This window comes from Danio aesculapii, chromosome 10 (genome assembly GCF_903798145.1).
Source record: "Danio aesculapii chromosome 10, fDanAes4.1, whole genome shotgun sequence".
Classification (NCBI taxonomy): domain Eukaryota; kingdom Metazoa; phylum Chordata; class Actinopteri; order Cypriniformes; family Danionidae; genus Danio; species Danio aesculapii.
The window spans coordinates 28,526,639-28,535,722 of NC_079444.1; positions in this window are offsets into that span (position 1 = coordinate 28,526,639).

The window sequence follows — 9,084 nt, forward strand, 5'->3', positions numbered from 1 at the left end:
TTAATTGTTTGACTAACTTAAAACCAGCTAGAAGCCAGCTCCAATTTTAAACACGTCAACTAAAACCAAATTATTATAATTGGCTGGTTGACCAGTTACTGCTGGTCTACCCGTTAATAGACTTCTCTCTAAGCTTACTTAACAAAATCATTAGCATCATAATTAAATCATTATCATAATAATTATCTGTTTGACCTGAACCACCTCATAACCTGCCAGTATATGGTCTGTTGCAGGTTTACTTCTAGTTTAATTAACTTAAACCAGCTAGAAACCAGCTATGATGCTTTAAAACACAGTTGATTTGTTAACATTGTTTTGAACACTTTTATTAAATCATATTCATCATAATTAGCAGGTTCATCAGTCATGTTAACTAAGTTGACAAGCCCATAGCCTGTTTGTTGGTGGTCTACCCATTAATGACTATGTCAGACCACATAGAAATCAGCAAACATTTTTTTAATTTGAGCATAGTTATAGCTTTTTTGTACGTAAATGACACATTTTTAGCTGGTTGATCAGTCAGCGTGTCAACTAGATGTTTTGTTGCTGGTTTAAAAGCTTAATAATTAGTTTGTTAACAGTGCATGGCTGTTCTTAACTGACTTAAAGAAACATAATGAACTAGTCCAGGGTGACATGGTGACGCAGTGGGTAGCGTTGTTGCCTCACAGCAAGAAGGTCATAGGTTCGAGCCCCAGAGTGGAGTTTGCATGTTCTCCCTGTATTCGTGTGGGTTTCCTCCGGGTGCCAAAGTCCAAAGACATGCATGCCCTACAGGTTGGACGTAGTGTATGTGTGGGTTTGAATGTGTGAGTGTATGGGTGTTTCCCAGAGCTGGGTTGCAGCTGGAAGGGCATCTGCTGTGTTAAACATATGCTGGATAAGTCGGCGATTCAATCCGCTGTGGCGACCCCTGATTAATAAAGGAACTAAGCCAAAAAGAAAATGAATGAATGAATTAACTATATCCCAAAACCAGTCTAGCCAAAAGCAGTTTTGTTGCTAGTCTTGTATTTAATGGCTATCTCAGACCTGCGATAAACAAAGAAAAGTCAGATAACAAGCTACTTATTTATTTTGCACACATTACATGGCTGTTCTGGACTGACTTTACTAAATCATAATCAGCTGGCTAACCAGTCACCATTTTCCAAAAACAAGCCAGACCACCTCACATGACTTGTTGTTGCTGGTTTCCCATTTTTTTGAGAATCTAACTGACTTCCTAGAAATCAACTGACAGGCTATTTGCCAGTCTAATTTGTGCTAATGGCTGTTCTGAATGTAAATCATAATTGTCATAATTCACTGACTGATCTCACATCATATTTCAAATACATGCTTGAGCATCTCATGTCCAGCGGGTTGCTACTTTGTTTTTCTTCCAATAGAATCATCTCAAACTACTTACCGTTTTATAACCATCTGTAACTAGCTTAAAATCAGTTGACAAGCAGTTTTATGTTGTGCACAAGTTTGACTGTCAAACAAATCGTCATAATCCTAATTAGCTGATTGGGCTGTCATGTTTCAGAAACAGGTTTGAGTGGGCTATCTTAAATGACTAGTTTGTTGCTGTTTGTAGTTTTTCTACCAGTTTGATCACATTACACTGGTTGACCATGGTTGGTCATATTAGCTAGAAAATTATTTAGTGTGCTATTTAGTTATGTTGTTCAGAAACAAGCTTCAGCATCTCATATCACCAGTTTGTTGCTGTTTTGTTGTTTTTCTACTAGTTTAAACATATTAAACTGGTTAACCACATAAAAAATATATCTGACTGCCTAGAAATCAAGTTGGGCGTGCTATTAAATTATATTGTACAGTTTAACTTCTCTGAACTTAACTAAATCATAAACATCATAATTGTCTGGTTGACCAGTCATTATGTATCAGAAACAAGCTCAAGCATCTCATATGACCAGTTTGTTGCTGTTTTGTTGTTTTTCTACCAGTTTGATCATATTAAACTGGTTGATCATATTAAAATAATGCCTGATTACTAGCTAGAAATGTATTTGGTATGCTATTTAGTTATGTTGTACAGATTAACTTATCTTAACTTAACTAAATCATAATAACCATAATTAGCTGATTGACCCGTCATAATGTTTCAGAAACAAGCTTGAGCATCTCATATCACCAGTTTGTTGCTGTTTTGTGGTTTTTCTACCAGTTTGATCATTTTAAACTGGTTAACCACATAAAAAATATATCCCACTGCCTAAAAATCAAGTTGGCGTGCTATTAAATTATATTGTACAGTTTAACTTCTCTGAACTTAACTAAATCATAATCATCATAATTGTCTGGTTGACCAGTCATCATGTATCAGAAACAAGCTCAAGCATCTCATATGACCAGTTTGTGGCTGTTTTGTTGTTTTTACACCAGTTTGATCATATTAAACTGGTTGATCATATTAAAATAATGCCTGATTATTAGCTAAAATTGTATTTGGTGTGCTATTTAGTTATGTTGTACGGATTAACTTCTCTTAACTTAACTAAATCATAATAACCATAATTAGCTGATTGACCAGTCATAATGTTTCAGAAACAAGCTCAAGCATCTCATATGACCTGTTTGTTGCTGTTTTGTTGTTTTTCTACTAGTTTGATCATATTAGACTGGTTGACCATGTTAAAATTATATCTGATTAGCTAGAAATCAAGTTGGTGTGTTATTTATATTGGACAGTTTAACTTCTCTGAACTTAACTAAATAATAATCATCCTAATTAGCTGATTGACCAGTCATAATGTTTCAGAAACAAGCTTGAGCATCTCATATCACCAGTTTGTTGCTGTTTTTCTACAAGTTTGATCATATTACACTGGTTGACCATGTTGAAATAATATCTGATCAGCTAGAAATCAAGTTGGCGTGGTATTTAGTTATGCTGTACAGTTTAATTCCTCTGAACTTAACTAAATAATAATCATCATAATTAGCTGGTTCACCAGTCATCATGTTTCAGAAACAAGCTTGAGCATCACATATGACCAGTTTGTTGTTTTTCTACTAGTTTGATCGTATTTAGACTGGTTGACCGTGTTTAAAAATATACCTGGTCGGCGCCAATAGCCTAGTGGTTAATGCGTAGACACATAGCACTGAGGTGCTTGCGGGACCCGAGTTAGATTCCTGGCTTGAGGTCCTTTGCCGATCCTTCCCCTCTCTCTGCTCCCCACATTTTCCTGTCTCTAATCTCCACTGTCCTATCAATAAAGGTGAAAACCCCTAAAAAATAATTATATAACAAAAAATAATAATAATTATATCTGATTAGCTAGAAATCAAGTTGGCATGCTATTAATTTAATAATTGTAGTTATTTTGTACAATTTAACATCTCTTAACTTTACTAAATCATAATCATCATAATTAGCTGGTTGACCAAAACAGGCTTGACCATCTCATATAAACAGTGAGTTGCTTTATTGTTTATTCATTATTTTTACACTAGCTTAATTGATCATCTACCAAACACCATGTTGCAAAACCTGGACGACCACCTTAAGCTGGTATAACTGGCCGATAGCTAGTTCGTCGCTGGTCTATGATAGTCCAGCAGCCACTGTACCTTGATACAAAACACACCTAATGTTAAACAGGATTTCCTGACAGGGTTTACAGTCAACATACTCTGCTTAAACTTTTATGCTGTATTTGAGTTAATTTCATCGCACCTACTTCTAGATGGTGACACCACCATGCTGGGAATGCTTTTCTGATCACAGATCCACTATCTATAGAGCTTCCTGGATGTTGAATATTAGTGTCACATCGGCGTCGCGCTGGTAAAATAAAGTCCAACAGTGCATGTGCGTCGCCACTTACCTGCAACAGGCCACCAAAGTGACTTAACAGGTCCGTTGTCCACCTCTCGCACCCCTTCGATGGTGTCTTTCTCTGTTCACTTTTTTTTGCAACATACAGTCTACTGTACATGCAGTGAGTGAAAATATAGTTTTCATGTAAGGACAGTTGTGATTGGTCACACGCTTGAGTGACAGTCCGAGACAGCCACTCAGAGCGCGTGAAACATCTCGGCACTGTTCCGAGATAGAGAGATTAAAACCACATCTTCATAATGTCCAGGACATCCACATAACCCTCAAAACACACAATAGTTACAGAAGAAGTGTGCACTATCATTCATTAGATCAGCAGGCGGAGTGAAATTATCGATATAAAGACGCCATCGAGAAAAATAGAGCGAGTGACAGCGCTTCAGAACAATCCCAACACACACTGAACAGTCACCGAGTGCAAACACACATTAGTGAACAACATTGATGTGTTTTATATTATATTAACTCTTTTTTCATTCCCGATTTGGTTAAAGGAGGATATAAAGCCATACGTGTGTGTATTAGTGTCACAGACTCTTTCTCTCACATACTGGTGCACCGTTTTCCTGTCTCGGTGCCCTCTTTATGAGAGTTTTTCATGCGATGGCTGTGCGTGCTAACACAACACTGGACATTGCATTTTAATAGCACAACAACTGGAATAGCACAAGCTGTGAACGTCCAGTGTTATTTATGACGTTGGTATTGATGAATGAATGATGAGGAAGAGGAAGAGGGTCAACAACTCATCATACCTGGCCGACGCGATGCTTTTATAACTGCTAAGTTTGTACTTTTCTGCCTATCTTTCGTAAAATACGGACATTAACCATATTCCTGCTGTTATAAACGCCGTATAACAGCAATAATTGGTTTGTTGTTTCCACATGTTGGTCAAGCTAGCCTGCATGCTGGTTTAAAATGGATTTTGCACTCTTTTTTTTTGCTGGTCGTTCGTTTAAATAAGCTTAAGCAGCTGAACACCAGCTTGGGTATATGCTCAGACACCATCTTAAACCAGAAGACAGTCACCCTAACATGTTTTAATTCATTATTTGCAGTATGTTCTATTGCAGAATGGATTTTACCTTGAAAATGTGAATACATCACTGTTATGACAACTGTTATTTCTTTTTTCACAATTTCCATTCTTCTCTGATAGACCATGACGAGTTATAATGTAGCTAATGCTTAGGTGTACAAGGGCGAGTGAAGAATTTGGTGATTAGTTCACTACTTAAATTAAATACATCTGAATCACTTACATGTTTATCATATATTTTAATGAGTTACACAACACAGACCCACGAATGTGAAGCGTGACATTTTGTAAGCAAGCATATGATCATTAGTTGTTGCTTTTATTAATGAATGTGGACTGAACAAATCTACTAGTCAAACTAAAAGGAGTCAGTCTTGGTCAGGGAATCTAATGGGCCAATCATTAACCATTTGGTCAGATAAGTTTGATGAGACATTCTGTTCCCACAAAAGTGAAATCAAATCAGTTGTATTTTGGTGCTCAATCTAAACCACAATATGTGTTGATAGTTGTTTTGTAAAACGGAGCCATTGAGAGACTGAAAGAGAGCCAGTGAGTTCAGGAAAATCACATTAATGACTGATCAGATTATTGCTTTCAATGGAAGGGGCCGAGAAATAAATCAAGGTGTTTGCTTTTGTGGTCTTTATTAACTCTTTAGCACTCCATCGTTTACAGTACTGGGAGTGATAATGCATGCAAAGGGCTTCAGAATTACAGGGTCTTCTATTCAAATGGATCTTTTGTATAGTCCTTAGTCTTTTGAGAGGGATTTATATCCTGTTGTTTAGGACACACATGAAAAAAAGTTAAGTCCGTTATCTTTATTGAATCACTATACAATTCATGACCTATTAAAAGTTGTTTTATTTTTTGTAAATTTTAAATCTTTGTTTTGTGAATTGAATATACATTTAATCTTTACACATTTTGCAATGGCTAACTATTGCTCATATATATTAAGGAAAACTGAATCATTCTCACAAATTGAATCACAGAAATGTCTGAATCTGAATAAAATGTTTATTTAAAAAAAAAAATCCTATATGGTCATGGAAAGGCTGTGGAACACTGTAAAAATGCAGGGTTCCAAACAATTCATTCATGTTGTCCCAACACAAATTGATTAAGTTAACTTAACACTTTTAGCAAATTTATGTGGATTGAGCATAAAAAAATTAAAGGGCACCTGTGGTGAAAAGTCTACTTTTAAAGCTGTTTGGACAGACATGTGTGTATATATAGTGTATAGACAGTCATATTGGGGTGAAATAAACACACCCAGTCCTTTTTTTTCAAATTTAACAACATAAAAACGGTGGACCAATTGGAGCGGTTTTCAGACCGACCGCAACTTGACGTAGGAGTGCGGCCTCTCCGCCCACCAATATTGATTGACAGGCTCGCGTTAACATGTCTCCGTAGTAACGCGCATAATCATATCAACAAGACCAGACGTGCGCAAAGCAACCGGGAATAAAAGGTCTGTTCAGTTTGCTAGGATCATCAATCATCAGTAAATGTGATCAAGAGTGAGTTTTACAAGTTTAAAATGTTTTAAAACAGTGCACGTGTGTAATGAATTACAGCGATTTACTTCAGCTTTACTTCATCAGCACAGCTGCGTGTCAGAACAATTATAAAGGAAGATACCTCAATCCCGGGTTGTGGACATTAAATCAGGTTTATTTTGTACATTAACATAACAGATATCCATACAGCAGTGATTAACCTGTATCCTGTCACATATGCGTGCAAAAAGAGTGCGAAGCTAAACGCGCGCGCGCTGTCTGTGTCTCTCTCTCTGTGTGTGTGCGGGTTGCTGCGCTATGTGTGTGTGTGTGTCCTCGCTGTGTGTGCGCGTGAACTTTGTAACGATCTTGTGTGTGACTCATGGATGCAACTCACAAAAAATGCATCAAATACTCATTGGTAAAGTTCTTAATGTAGTATTTCTCACAAACGCGACGTGAGATCTGGTTCCTGAGGCAGCCGAGGGCGGCGATTGAGGCATGTTGCTGACAGGCACGTGGGAACGGTGGGTGGGGATGGACTAGCCTTAAAGGCCCAGTACAAAAAACAGCAACCAGGTTTTACCGGCTATAATACAGACACTTCAGACAGCTATAACAAACACTCTGATGGTTGTTTTGAGCGAAAACTTTACAGACACATTCTGGGGACACAAAAGAGTTATATTAAATCTGGAAAAAGGGGTAACCAAGGTGCCTTTTAAGTTGTCCCAATGAAATCTCAAGAATTGTGTTGTTTCAGCTCATTTTAAAAAAGTAGTTTGAATGAGCAAAAATAAATATTTTTTGAGTGAAACACAGAGATTAAAAAAGTTACAAATAAGATTTGTAACATATACGATTTGAGTAACATACATGTTGTATTAATACTTAATTTATGGGGCATAAATCTGGGCAACATGATGGCTCAATGGTTAGCATTGTCGCCTCATAGCAGTGTGGAGTTTACATGTTCTCGCTGTGTTGGCGTGGGTTTCCTCTGAGTGCTCCAGTTTCCCCCACAGCCCAAACACATGTGGGATAGGTGAATTGAATAAACTAAATTGGCCAACTAAACGCCCTCTATTAATTTAATAATAAAAAAAAAGAATTAACCCAGGAGCTGTGTTAGTCCCTATTACACCCAGAATTGGGTTGAAATAATCTGGCATTTTTAAGAGTGCAGAGCTGGTCAACCAGCATAGTCAAGTGTTAAAAGATTCCAGGATCAGATCCCGGACGAGCTCCCACTTGTTGCAACCTCGTTCAGGGTCACTACAAATATGAAAAAGACGAGTGCATTTACATTGAAAACATGTATTTATTAACACATCTAACTAAAACAAAACATTATTTATCACACAAGGGACAGGGAGTTCAAAACATGGAGAAATAAAAGACAGGGAGTTTAAAAGATGGAGAAATTAACCAAGGATCTGATCCAGTAAGAGAGCGACTCTATAAAAGGGATGATGTTTCATAAGGAAATACGTCACATACACCTATGTTCCCAATTACCATGCAATCCACTGGACTTGCAACACACATGCACATCAGCAAACAATGACCAAAAGTGTCGTCACATACGTTACTCTAAAGAAATACTGAATCAGTGTAGCTCAGCTATCTTACTTCCGATATGGGTATAAAGAAAACCAGCAGTCAGCAGTCTCTACTGGACCCAGAATCCGAAACTGTATGCTGGTGAGTATACAAATATTCATATTCAGCATGAGTACCAGCTACTGCCTTGATCTATTCAGGTGGTTCCACCAGATACCTACAAGTGCAGTTAATGGCAGAGTTCCACACAATCTGTTCACTGTCTCAAACAATAATTATACACAGGAATTAATTTGATAAAACCACACCTAAGTTGCAGTTTCTGTATAAATGCATACCTTCTTGCTTGACATCTCTACACACTACATCAAGACTGTAGTCTCAGGTTGGAAATATATTAAAGATTATTTTAAGATTCACTCGAAGACCAAACATAATATTTTTGGGTAGCACAATCGCCTCACAGTAAGAATGTTGCTGATTCGAGTCTCGGCTGGGTCAGTTGGGGTTTCTGTGTGGAGTTTGCATGTTCTCCCCGTGTAGTCGTGTGTTTCCTCTGGGTGCTTCGGTTTCCCCCACAGTCCAAAGACATGCACTGTGAATTGGGTAAGCTAAATTGTCCTTAGTGTATGTGTGTGAATGCGTGTGTATGGATGTTTCTCAGTGATGAATTGCAGCTGGAAGGGCATCTGCTGCGTAAAACATATGCTGGATAAGTTGGCGGTTCATTTCGCTGTGGCAACCCCAGATTAATAAAGGGACTAAGCCGAAAAGAAAATGAATGAACTTGCAACTGAAAAAACTCTATCTGCAGATTTGCTGCAGAGATGACTTGAAATATATCAAGTGTGAATTCTTAATACATTCTACACTGATTTTCCAGGAAGGAAATATGGTGCCAGGTTTGCAAAATATTGAATTTTATATTTTCTAAAACATATTGCAAGAGTGGGTGGTGCAGTGGGTAGCGCTGTAGCCTCAAAGCAAGAAGGTTGCTAGTTCGTGCCTCGGCTGGGTCAGTTGGCATTTCTATGTGGAGTTTGCATGTTCTCCCCATGTTCGCTTGGGTTTCCTCCAGGTGATCCGGTTTACCCCACAAGATC